This window comes from Aotus nancymaae, unplaced genomic scaffold (assembly GCF_030222135.1).
Source record: "Aotus nancymaae isolate 86718 unplaced genomic scaffold, 86718_ANA_hifiasm-v0.15.2.pri h1tg000030l, whole genome shotgun sequence".
Classification (NCBI taxonomy): Eukaryota; Metazoa; Chordata; class Mammalia; order Primates; family Aotidae; genus Aotus; species Aotus nancymaae.
Genome location: NW_026988443.1, coordinates 34,880,610 through 34,892,670, shown reverse-complemented (window position 1 = coordinate 34,892,670; position 12,061 = coordinate 34,880,610).

The window sequence follows — 12,061 nt, the reverse complement described above, 5'->3', positions numbered from 1 at the left end:
AATGCATAGTGGTCTCCTAATTCCTTCTTCTCCAAGTAAGAGCTACTGGATCCGAAAGATAAACGAATGGCAGTAGAAGACAAATCACAGTCAGTACTGAGAAAATATGACCCTGTTATCCAGGGGACTATGGGCTGAAAGTTCAGGTGTGGAGGTGAGTGAAGGAAGGCCATATGACTAAGAACATGCTAAACTAAGATTGAGATCCAGGTCAAAGACTCATTGAATGCTTGGTGTTTGCCAGGTACTCTGTGCTTTGACTCTCTTACTTTTTGTTAATATTTTGAAGTTTCCATCCTCGGATAATGCATGCAACCTTCTTCTGTAATTAAGTAGATGCCAATCTTCTCTGCTACTTCAAGTCCTGCTTTCTTGCTTGTCCCAGATTGCATCCCCCATATCTCAGATGTAGTCAACTTGTGCCTTCCTTGAATTCCCTCAGCATTTTATTTCCACCTCTCTAGTGGTAACTGGTAATTTATGGGACTTAAACTCTCAGCTCCCTGCTGAAATTAAACAGAGAGTTGGAGAGAGAGGAGCTGGCAGCTGTGCCAAATTCAGAAAGAGGGAAGGACAAGAATGAGGTTTCTATAATTCCAGCAATTTCATTCTCCAACCTAATTTTATGAATTTACCTGAAGTTTGTATGATTGTCTTATGATAAACAAATTGACAAGAGATTGATTGTGGAAATGTCCTGGGCATGAGGGTGAGAATGCTTGCTTTCAGTGCTCAGAGTCTTCCCTGGGGCTTTGTGCTCCCTGAAACTTGCTACTATGTCCATATGCCCCTTTCAACAAATGGAACTATTCCTAACTCAGCATACTCCGTCCTGTAACTGGACTCGTTCAATTTTTTTTTTTTTTATTTTGAGACAGAATCTCACTCTGTCGCCCAGGCTGGAGAGCAGTGGTGCAATGTCGGCTCACTGCAATCTCCGTCTCCTGAGTTCAAGCAATTCTCCTGCCTCAGCCTCCCGAGTAGCTGGGACTACAGGTGCATGCCAACATGCCCGGCTAATTTTTGTATTTTTAGTAGAGACAGGGTTTCACCATGTTGGTCAGGCTTGTCCCAAACTCCTGAACTCAGGCGATCCACCTGCCTCGGCCTCCAAAGTGCTGGGTTTACAGGTGTGAGCCACTGCGGCCAGCCTCATTCTTGACATGCTCCTCTTCTTCATCCTACAGGTCCAAACAATCTCGAAGCCCCACAGATTCAGCCTCCTAGGTGTCCCTCAGGCTGGTTCCCTCACCTCTGTCCCCACCAGCACTCCTAGAATCCCATCACCTCCATGCCTGCATCATCTTCCACATCTCATCTTCACTTTCATTGGCCCTCCACACTGTCCTGGAGTGTTTGCCCCAGAATGCCGCTTGAGGATTAAGTCCAGTCGTGAACTTCTTTTACGTCTTTGACATGAACTGTTGCTCTCCAGGCCTGTCCCCCACAGATGAGTCAAGCATTTCATTTGTGTTCTCATCTTGCCTTTCTGGCTGATCCAGATTCTTCTAGTTTGGGGTCTGGTTCCCAACTATGGATGCCCTTCTGTCTTTTCTCCTTCTCTGCCACAGGTATGAACAGTTCATACAGGACTCCAGCAATAATAGGCTTTTCCTGAAAATTCTCTTAAGAGGCAGCTTTCTATCTGGTCTGCCTCTCCAATATAGCAGAAAGACAGTGTGCAAGACAGCTTATTACTAATGCCCTTTGGGCTGAGTTGTAGTTGAGAAAGACCAAAGGAGGCTCTTTCTTGGGCCCTGGTTTTAGACAAGCTGGAGAATATTCTTCAGCAGAAACATGGGATGAAGCATATGTGTCCTCTGGCAAGAATGCTAGATGAAGACACAACAAGAGGGTTCTTCTCCAGGGGCAGTAGTCCCGAGCACAGGACTGTCAGAGCACGTACCCAAGGGGGTTGATCTTCTCCCCTAGAATAAAGGAAAAACAGCCTAGCAATGCATCTCTAATTACAGATTTCTGGAAGTTCACTGACACTCTTCTAGGCAACTGAAAAATTCTCCCACAAATCTATGATCACCTTACCACCTGGACAAACTCATCAAACTCATTGAGAAGTTCTCCCTTCCAGACTCGACCATCTTCCCCCATGTCCTATGAGGCTGTTATTATTTTCCCTGTTTTAAAAATGACAAATCTGAGAGAAGGGAGAGTTAGAAAAAAATGTTCAAAATGATTTCCATTAGCACCAGAGCCAAGCTTTGAAGCTTAGTCTGTGTGGCTATAACACATGATTTCTTTCTATTCTCTAACCCTGATTCCAAAATATAAAATGAAAACATTTAATTAATCACTTAAAACAGCATGTGAGTATGACGTTTAAGTAACTTTCCTAGTTTCTTCTCGCTGGGATGTTTACAAAGAACATTTTCAACTTTTCAGGAGGAATTCAGGCAAGTGTGGGAGACATTGACCCCATTCATACACCAACACAGTGTGCCAGGATCTGTTTCCAGTGGGGAGGGAGTGAGCAAGGGAGAAGAATTCAGAGGAGAGGCAGCCACTGAAAGAACCCTGAAAAGTGGTCTTAATTTTTTTTTTTTGAGTTATAAAACAAGACACGCTCATTGTTTGCATTTTAAATAAAACAAAGGGATAAAAAATAACACTCTACTTATTGTCATGTTAAAATATTTAGGGCATCTATTATTTGTCTGCTCAAGCCCTCATCCTCACTTTCACCCTATCCCTTAGGAAACTGAGTCTTTATTTTTCCTGGTAACTTCTTTTCTTGCTCTAACTTATGATTTCCGTAGAAACTTCTGTTGTGTTCCATGTCCTAATACTCCCACTCTCAGGTCCCAAATGATAGATCCAGGAGGAGCTCCTGACCCAAAATAGGTTAATTACAGACACTCCCTGGGATTTTTAAACTGAGGCCAGAAAGAGCAGCTGTCTTTCTTCAGGTGCAGAAAGTATGAGATAAACAAAAACATTTGAAATACTCAATACTCAGAGGTCTTCAAGTTGATAGAAGTCAATTTCTAATGATCAGGAATAAATACACCTGCCTAGGTTTCATCCTGAGCTGTATGAGTTGCACAAGTCGTTTCACTTCTCTGTGCCTCAGTTTCTTCATCCATAAGACGGTATTATTCAGAGGCACTTTTTGAAGTAACAATACCGAATGTTGGAGGGACCACTCATACACTACTGACAGATGTGTATTTTGGCAATTTGACAGCCTCTAATAATGTGAAAGATGGACAAGCCTTGCCCATAACTAACTCTACTTCTCTAAGGTATGTGCTGCAGTGAAATCAGGAAATTCAATTAGTTAATAAATGCAAAGTGCTTGGATTCTTGATATGCACACCATGAGCACCATCTGTGTTCACTGCTGCTAGTAGTATCAGCAGCAGCAATAGCAGCTGAACTTGTGGGATTAGAGTAGCCTTATTTTGTGCGGAAAGCCACAGACACTAGCATTGGTGAGAGAGTCTAAGTGGCGGTCCAGTTTCTTGGTTCAAATTCATTTCTAAGATCTGCTCCAAATCTATCCTACTCAGGGTTTGGTCTTTCAATCTTTCCTTGGGTTCTGTGAGTCAGTGCATTCTCTTTTTGTCTAATCTGGCTGAGTTGCGTTTCTTAAACTTGCCACTAATAGTCCAATGACTAAATTTATTAAGCATTTAGCATGTTTAATATGAATGAGTTCACCATAAAAGTAATCAACAAATACTCCTGATGGTTAATTAGAAATACCAAAGTTTAACATTTTGACATTTCGCTTTGGATTTTTATTTTTGTAATTATTATTACATAAAATACGGTAGATATCATTGAAGCCTCCTTCATACCCCTTCACTGGCCCCACCTATTTCCCTTCCCACCTCCTCAGAGAAAACGAACGTCTTGGCGAGTATTCTTCACTTCCATAATTGTATACACTGACTTCATAGGCATGTATGAATAGATACCATATAGTATAAAATTCATTAGTGGTATATTATGTAGTGCTATCCTGAAACTTGCTTTTACAAATCAATATGCATGTAAATTAAGTTATTTCATTTTAGGTATTAAATTTTTCAGTATTTCAATATGACATGTTTTATGTTTTCCTCTCCTGATGAACATGTATGTGTTTTATTTATCTGTGTATCTATTTATTTTCATCTCACAAAACTTTAATATGCTTGTGAATTTCTTCTTGTGTATGTGTGTGAGCATTTCACTGCAGCACATACCTTAGAGATGTAGAGCTGCTGATTGGCAAGGCTTGTGCATCTTTAGTATTATTAGATGCCGTCAAATTGTTGAAACACATATTCATCAGTATTACATGAGTGGTCCCTCCAACATTCCATCAATCGAAATGATCATGTGGTTTTTGTCTTCATTCTGTTCATATGATGTATCACATAGATTGATTTGTGTATGTTGAACCATCCTTGCATCCCAGGGATAAATCCCACTTGATCATGATGAATTATCTTTTTAATATGTTGAATTTGGTTTGCTAGTATTTTGTTGAGGATTTTTGCATCAATATTCATTAGTGATATTGGCTGGTAGTTTTCTTTCTTCTTTTTCTTTTTTTTTTTTTTTGTTGTGTCTTTGGTTTTGCTATTTGGGTAATACTGGCCTCATATAATAAGTTTGGAAGTATTGCCTCCTCCTCTATTTTTCAGAATAGTTTGAGTATGATTGATACTGGTTTTTCTTTAAATGTTTGGTAGAATTCAGCAGTGAAGTCATAGTGTCCTGGGCTTTTCTATGCTAGGAGGCTTTTTCTTCTGGATTCTATTTGATTACTTGTTGTCCATCTGCTCAGGTGTGAGATTTCTGCATGTTTTAATCTTGGTAGGTTTTATATGTCTATGAATTTATTCATTTCTTCTAGATTTTCTAACCTATTGGCATATAGGTGCTCATAGTAGCTATTAATGATCCTCTGAATTTCTGAGGCATCAGTTGTAATGTCTCCTTTTTCATCTCTGACTTTGTTCATTTGGGTCTTCTCTCTTTTTTTCTTTGTTCTGGTTAAAGGTTTGTCCATTTTGTTTTTCAAAAAAACAACTTTTTGTTTTGTTGATCTTTTATATTTTCTTTGTGTCAGTTTCATTTATTTCTGCTCTGATGTTTATTTTTATTTTCTTCTAATAATTTTGTGTTTGGTTGGCTCTTGCTTTTCTAGTTCTTTGAGATGCATCATTAGGTTATTTATTTACAGTTTTTCTTCTTTTTTGATAATAGATGCTTATAGATATAAACTTCCCTGTTAGTACAGCTTTCGCTGTATCCCATAAGTTTGGTATATTGTGTTTCCATTATCATTTGTTTCAAGAAATTTTCTGTTTCCTTCTTAATGTCTTCATTGATCCACTGCTCATTCAAGAGCATATTGTTTAATTTCCATATGTTTGTATAGTTTCCAGAATTCCTCTTGTTGATTTCTAGTTTTATTCCATTGTGGTTAGAAAAGATGCTTGATATTATTTCAATACTTTTTGGATGTTTTAAGACTTGTTTTGTGACCTAACATGTGGTCTGTCCTTGAGAATAATCCATGTGCAGAGGAGAAGAATGTACATTCTGAAGCTGTTGGATTTAATGTGCTATAAATATCTAATAGGTCCATTGGGTCTATAGTGAAGATTAAGTCCTATGTTTCTTTGTATATTTTGTGTCTGGAAGATCTATCCAATGGGTGTTGAAATCTTCAGCTATTATCACATCATATCTCTCTTTACCTGTAATAATATTTACTTTATATATCTGACTGCTCCGGCATTGAGTGCATATATGTTAACTACTGCCAAGCTACTGCTGATGTTTGCTTAAGACCCCAAAGCTCTTCTGTTAAGTCATGGTGGATGCTGCCAGGCTTGGGACTCACCCTGCAGGGCAGTGGGCTCCTTTTTAGCCAAGGGCAGGTCCAGAAATGCTGTCCAAAAGCCAAGTCCTGGAGTTGGGGACCTCAGAAGGCTGCTTGGTGCTCTGCCCGACTATGGCCAAGTTGATACCTGATTTTTAGTTCTTATGAAGGTGGTGTGTATGTGTGTAGATATTAATAATTGTTAAATTTGGTGTTCCTGTGTGTGTGTGTGGCAGGGTGTTATTGGTGGAGGCTTCTATTCAGCTGTCTTGTTCTGTCTAACTTCTCAATCTGATTGGTGCTTTTGTGAGAAATAATTCCATATTACTGAATCATAGATACATTCTCTTATATTTCTTTCTTGTTAAAGTTTTGATTTTCATTTTTATGTTTTATACATTTATTTAATCTAGAATTAATTTTTCTGTGGTTTAAAGTTAGAAATTAATTTTACTTTCTATATGAAAATCATTTGTGGTAGCACATTTAATACATAGTTCATAGTTTCCTCATATATTGGTAATGTCAGTCCTTTTGAAATCAAGTGTCCCTGTGACTGTTTCTTGATTCTTCATTCCATGTCATTCTATCTCACCCCACTCAACCCTAGCTGATTTCATGCCATTCCACTCCATTTCTATTCTATTCCACTCCACTTCTATTGTATTCCACTCCACTTCTTCCAATCATTCTACTTCCATTCCATTCCGTTCCGTTCTGTTCCATTCCATTCCATTCCATTTCCTTTTCCATTTATTCTACTTCCATTCTGTTCTGTTCCATTCCGCTCCGTTCCATTCCGTTCCATTCAGTTCCATTGCATTTCCATTCCATTCCGTTCTGTTCAGTTCCGTTCCATTCCATTCCATTCATTCTACTTCCATTCCATTCCGTTCCATTCCATTTCTGTTTCCTTTTCCATTTCCATTTCCATTCATTGTACTTCATTCCATTCCATTCTATTCCATTCATTCTACTTCCATTCCATTCCGTTCCATTCCATTTCTGTTTCCTTTTCCATTTCCATTTCCATTCATTGTACTTCATTCCATTCCATTCTATTCCATTCATTCTACTTCCATTCCATTCCGTTCCATTCCATTTCTGTTTCCTTTTCCATTTCCATTTCCATTCATTCTACTTCATTCCGTTCCGTTCCATTCCATTCCATTCCATTTCCATTCACTCCACTCCACTCCACTCCACTCCACTCCACTCCACTCCATTCATTCCTCTTTGGCTACCTATTCCTGGGTCATTCTTAGTTGCTATCGGTTAAGCATTATATCTTATGGGAATGCACTTATGGTGATTTTAAAATGTATCTGTAAATTCTTTGACATTTTTCTCATAAAAATGTCTAACTCCCTACCCCTTGACTCTGGGAAATCTTCAGAGACGATTTCTAACTAATAGAATGTGGTGAAGGTGATGTTGTGTGTCTTTCAAAGCTAAATCATAAAATGTGATACAGCTTCTGCCTGGCTCTCTGTGGCTACTTTTGGAAACAAGCCACCATGCTGTAAGGAAGCCAGGCAGTCACGTGGAGGGACCAGGTATATATGTTGCAGCTTACAGCTCCTCTGCAGTCCCAGCCAATAGTCAATATCAACCACTGTCCAGGTGAGTAAATGATCTGTTAGGTGATTCCAGCCCTGAGCAGCATTTCCAGCTTCTCTTTGCTTCTTGGAGTAGAGATTAGAGATTTCCACCCAGAACCGTCCAAATTGTTCGTTTGTTTGTTTTTTGAGATGTTCTGTTGCCCAGGCTGGAGTGCAATGGCACAATCTTGGCTCACTGCAGCCTCCACCTCCCAGTTTCAAACGATTCTTTTGCCTCAGCCTACTGAGAAGCTGAGGTTACAGGCATCCACCACCACACCCTGCTATTTTTTGTATATATATATATATTTTTAAGTAGAGACAGGGTTTCATCATATTGGCCAGAATGGGCTGGAACTCCTGATTTACGAACAAAATAAATAATTGTTGTTTTAAGCAATTTAGGGTTGAGGTAGTTTGTTTCATAGCAATATGTGTTGAAACAGTTTTCTCTTCTTATTCTTTTTTATCATTGTCTTCGCTATTTTTTTTTGAGCAGTGTCTGCCTCTGTTGCCCAGTCTGGAGTGCAGTGGCATGGTGTCTGCTCACTGCCATTCCACCTCCCAGGTTCAAGCAATTTTTCTGTGTCAGCCACCCAAGTAGCTGGGACTATATGTGTGTGCCACCACACCCAGCTATTTTGGTGTTTGTGTATTTTTGGTAGAAATGGGGTTTTACCATGTTGACCAGTCTGGTCTCAAACTCCTGGTCTCAAGCTATCCTCCCGCCTCAGCCTCACAAAGTGCTGGGATTACAGGTGAGAGCCACTGTACCTGGCCTGTGTTTGCCATTCTTGAATCTTTCTCCCTTGGTATAAATTTTAGGACCTGTTTGCCAGCTTGCATGAAAAATTCTGTTGAGATTTTAATGGTAACTCTATTACAATTACCTATTAATTTGGAGGTACTTAAATTCTTAGTGTTATTTTCTCCTTTCTAAATGTAACATATCTTTCCCTTTATAAATATTAGTGTCTTTCAATGATTTTTACTATATTTTTTCACATTTTAATATTCACAAGTCTTCCACATTTTAATAATTTCATCCCTTGATAACAGTAAAGTATCTTGAACTTTTTCTGTAATATTTTCTAATTGGTTAGTGCTGGTTTGTAGCAATGTTATTTATATATTTTTATTTTGAACCTGTATTCAGGAATTTTTCTAAATTATCCTTTTAGATCTAATAATTTTTCTTTCCTATATGAATTTTAGAAAATTATGTAATTTGTATAATTACAAATAATTATATTTTAAATTATTTTATGTATATAATTATTATAAGTAATTATAATTACAATTTGTAGAAGCAATTTATAGTCCTTTATTTTTATTTCTGGGACAATGGAATAAAAGTGATTATAGGACATTGTTTTTTTGTTTTTTGTTTTTGTGAATTTTTTTTTTCTTTTTTTTAAAATTGTACTTTAGGTTCTGGGGTATATGTGCAGATCATGAAGGATTGTTGCATAGGTACATACATGCCTATGTGGTTTTCTGCCAACTATATCTGGCATTTCTGCCCATGTTATCCCTCCTGAACCTCCCCACCCACCGCTGTCCCTCCCCTAGCCTCCCCCAGCAGACCCCAGTGTGTGAAGTTCCCTGTGTCCATGTGTTCTCATTGTTCAACACCTGCCTATGAGTGAGAACATGCGGTGTTTGATTTTCTGTTCTTGTGTCAGTTTGCTGAGAATCATGGTGTTTTTTTTTTTGACTTTGAAAACAATGTTTCTAATATTTCACAGTTGATAAATTTTATCATGGGTTTTTAGAAACCATTTTGTATCAAGTTTAAAAATTTCCTTCTATTCCTGGTTCTCTAACATTTTCTGTCATAAACGGATATAAAATTTGTAAAATATTTTCCCTGTGTCATTCGAAATGATTATTTACTAGTATCGCACCATGCTTGCATTTCTAGAATAAATATCTGCTTGATAATATTGTTTTCTGCTACATAAGGCCATGAAATTCTTCGGCGAACTAAAAGTGTATTTATAATATCTGAGTTAGACAGAATTTCAATAGCATTTGATGAATCAATCACCAGTGACTTGATTATTCTTTTTGATTCCCCCTTTAAATCTAAATCTTATAGATGGCATTGAGTACTTCTATCAGGAGGTACATAAGGTCTCCTTGTATCTTTTTTAGTGATGTTAAAATTGGTATTGGTCAGATTTAATTGGCTACTGATAATCACTGGCCAGAGCCATCATTTCACTGTTTCAAAGTGGTTTCTACCTCTATTTTTTTCAACTTGCAATTTTTCAAAAAAATTTTTCTTCTTCTTCTGTTTTTCCCACTTATCCTCCTTGCTTTTCTACATTTAAATTTGCCCTGAAGTAGAATCTATTTAGGAAAGGGAGGCAAATGCTTGATCATTTCTTCCTCTTTATTTTTCAATTTCCAAATAAAGAGTTACTTCCCTAGCATTCTCCAGAGGTCATCGGTATTTTAAAAAATATTATAAATATTTTTCGTGGACTTTTAACATGATCTGTATGTTTCAATCAATGGCAAGAGAGGATTCTTTTTATGTTCAAATTGTCCTGTCTTGGCCAGTGGAAGTTCCTTCACTTGGCTCCTGAGACTCTTGCTGTAACCCAGGAGTCTTGGCATCTCTCACTTACCTGCTTGTTCCAGGCTTATCTTGCACATTTTCTGTGCTCTGTCTGGAACCAGATATTTCTCCAAAAAGCAGGTGCTTTCTACTAGTGAGAAAAGGTACTTTGAGGCCAGAGTGTCGGCACTGGGATGCTCTTTGTGTTGGGTTATCATTGCGCACAGGTGTTTTCAGTTGACAACTGTTGGAAAAACATATTTTTAAGAAAAAATACATTATAAATTGATGCCAACAATATAAATGCTCAAAATAAAGATTTGTTTGACCTTAGGATATATTCATTTGGAATTCATTGTCAAATTATTGTCTTTTAAAGACCCTTGAAATAATTGATTAAGACTCAGTCTCCACTTGTCACCCAGGCTGGAGTGCAATGGCACTATCTCCACTCACTGCAACCTCTGCCTCCCAGGTTCAAGTGATTCTCCTGCCTCAGACTCCTGGGTAGCTGGGGCTACAGGCACATGCCACCATGGCTGGCCAATTTTAGCATTTTCTATAGAGACATGGATTCACCATGTTGGCCAGACTCATCTTGAACTCCTGACTTCAGGTGATCTTCCTGCCTTGGCCTCCCAAAGTGCTGGGATTGCAGGCATGAGCCACTGCACCAGGCTGAAATAATTTACTTCTGATGATATTACATTTTATAGTTATATTTATTTGTTTCACTTAGTTTTTAATTTTAAAGTACTTTGTCTCATTCTGATTTAAATCTTGATACAATTTGGTTAAACATTTGCTTGTTATCAAAGGCATAGCCAAAAAGCAAAATATATTCAAGAGTCTAGCCTAGCCTTTCACACTACCACTATATGTACCTATGTTTTTGCTGTTGTAAACAAATACACACACACATTGTCTCTCACCAGTTTCCTAAATAAAAGGTGATATACTACACATGCTTTCTGCCACTTGCATTTTTAAAATTAATAATATTTTCCGATAATTACTTGTAGCAGTATCAGATATAATTTTATTCCTTTTTATAGCTGCATAATATTCCACTTGAAATGAGGTACCATAGTTTATGTAATTAACACAGATGGACATTCGCATTTTTTTCTAGTCTTTTACTATTACAAATAGAGCTTCAGTAACTATTTTGTTCATATCATGTTATTTTTTCCAGTGTGTCTTTGGAATTACTAAGTAAAAGGCATATATAACTTTGCTAGACATTTAAATATTTCTCACCGTAGGAGTTGTACAGTTGAAATATATACCAATAAGTTTTAAGGTCCCTGTTTTTACCTCACCAGTACAGTCTATATGTATGTTTGTATAATATGTTAAATACACCTATGCATATTTAATAATTATATATGTGTGCAATATCTCTAGGGGTGTGTGTGTGTATATATATATATATGTGTGTGTGTGTGTGTGTATATATATATATGTATTTCAAACTTTTGGGAATTTTCTTTTCCAAAATAGTAGGTGCGAAGTTATGTTTAGCTGTAGTTTTACTTTTCATTTTTTTTTATTAGCAAGGATGAATGACGTTTTACACATTTAAGAACCATTGTGGGTTTTTTTTCCTGTGAACTGTTGTATCTCTTCTTCCTTTTCCTATAGAATTGTTGGGCTTTTCTTTATTTACAGGAGTATTTTTTTTTTTAACATATTTGGATTATTAACTTTGTGGTGATATAGGTTGCGAATATTTTCCCTTGCTTGTCATTTGCTTTTTAGTTTGTTTATGCCGATTTTGCTATTTTAAAAAAATTACCTCTGGTCTTTAAGTTGTCCCCTCATCATTCTGCCATTCTAGCCTTATGAATGGAAACCATTTCATTTCCTTCTGACCTCAGCAATTATGATCACCAGCAAGGGAATATTTTTAAAGTGATGAGTATAGAAAAGGCAGAGAAGGGCTCATTTTTATCAAGGAACGGAAGAGCTCATTTTAATCAAGGAGCTGTGCATTGGGCCTAGGATCTTCAGGTCCAGTAAGAAACCTACTTTCTCATGAACATCTGGGGCTCT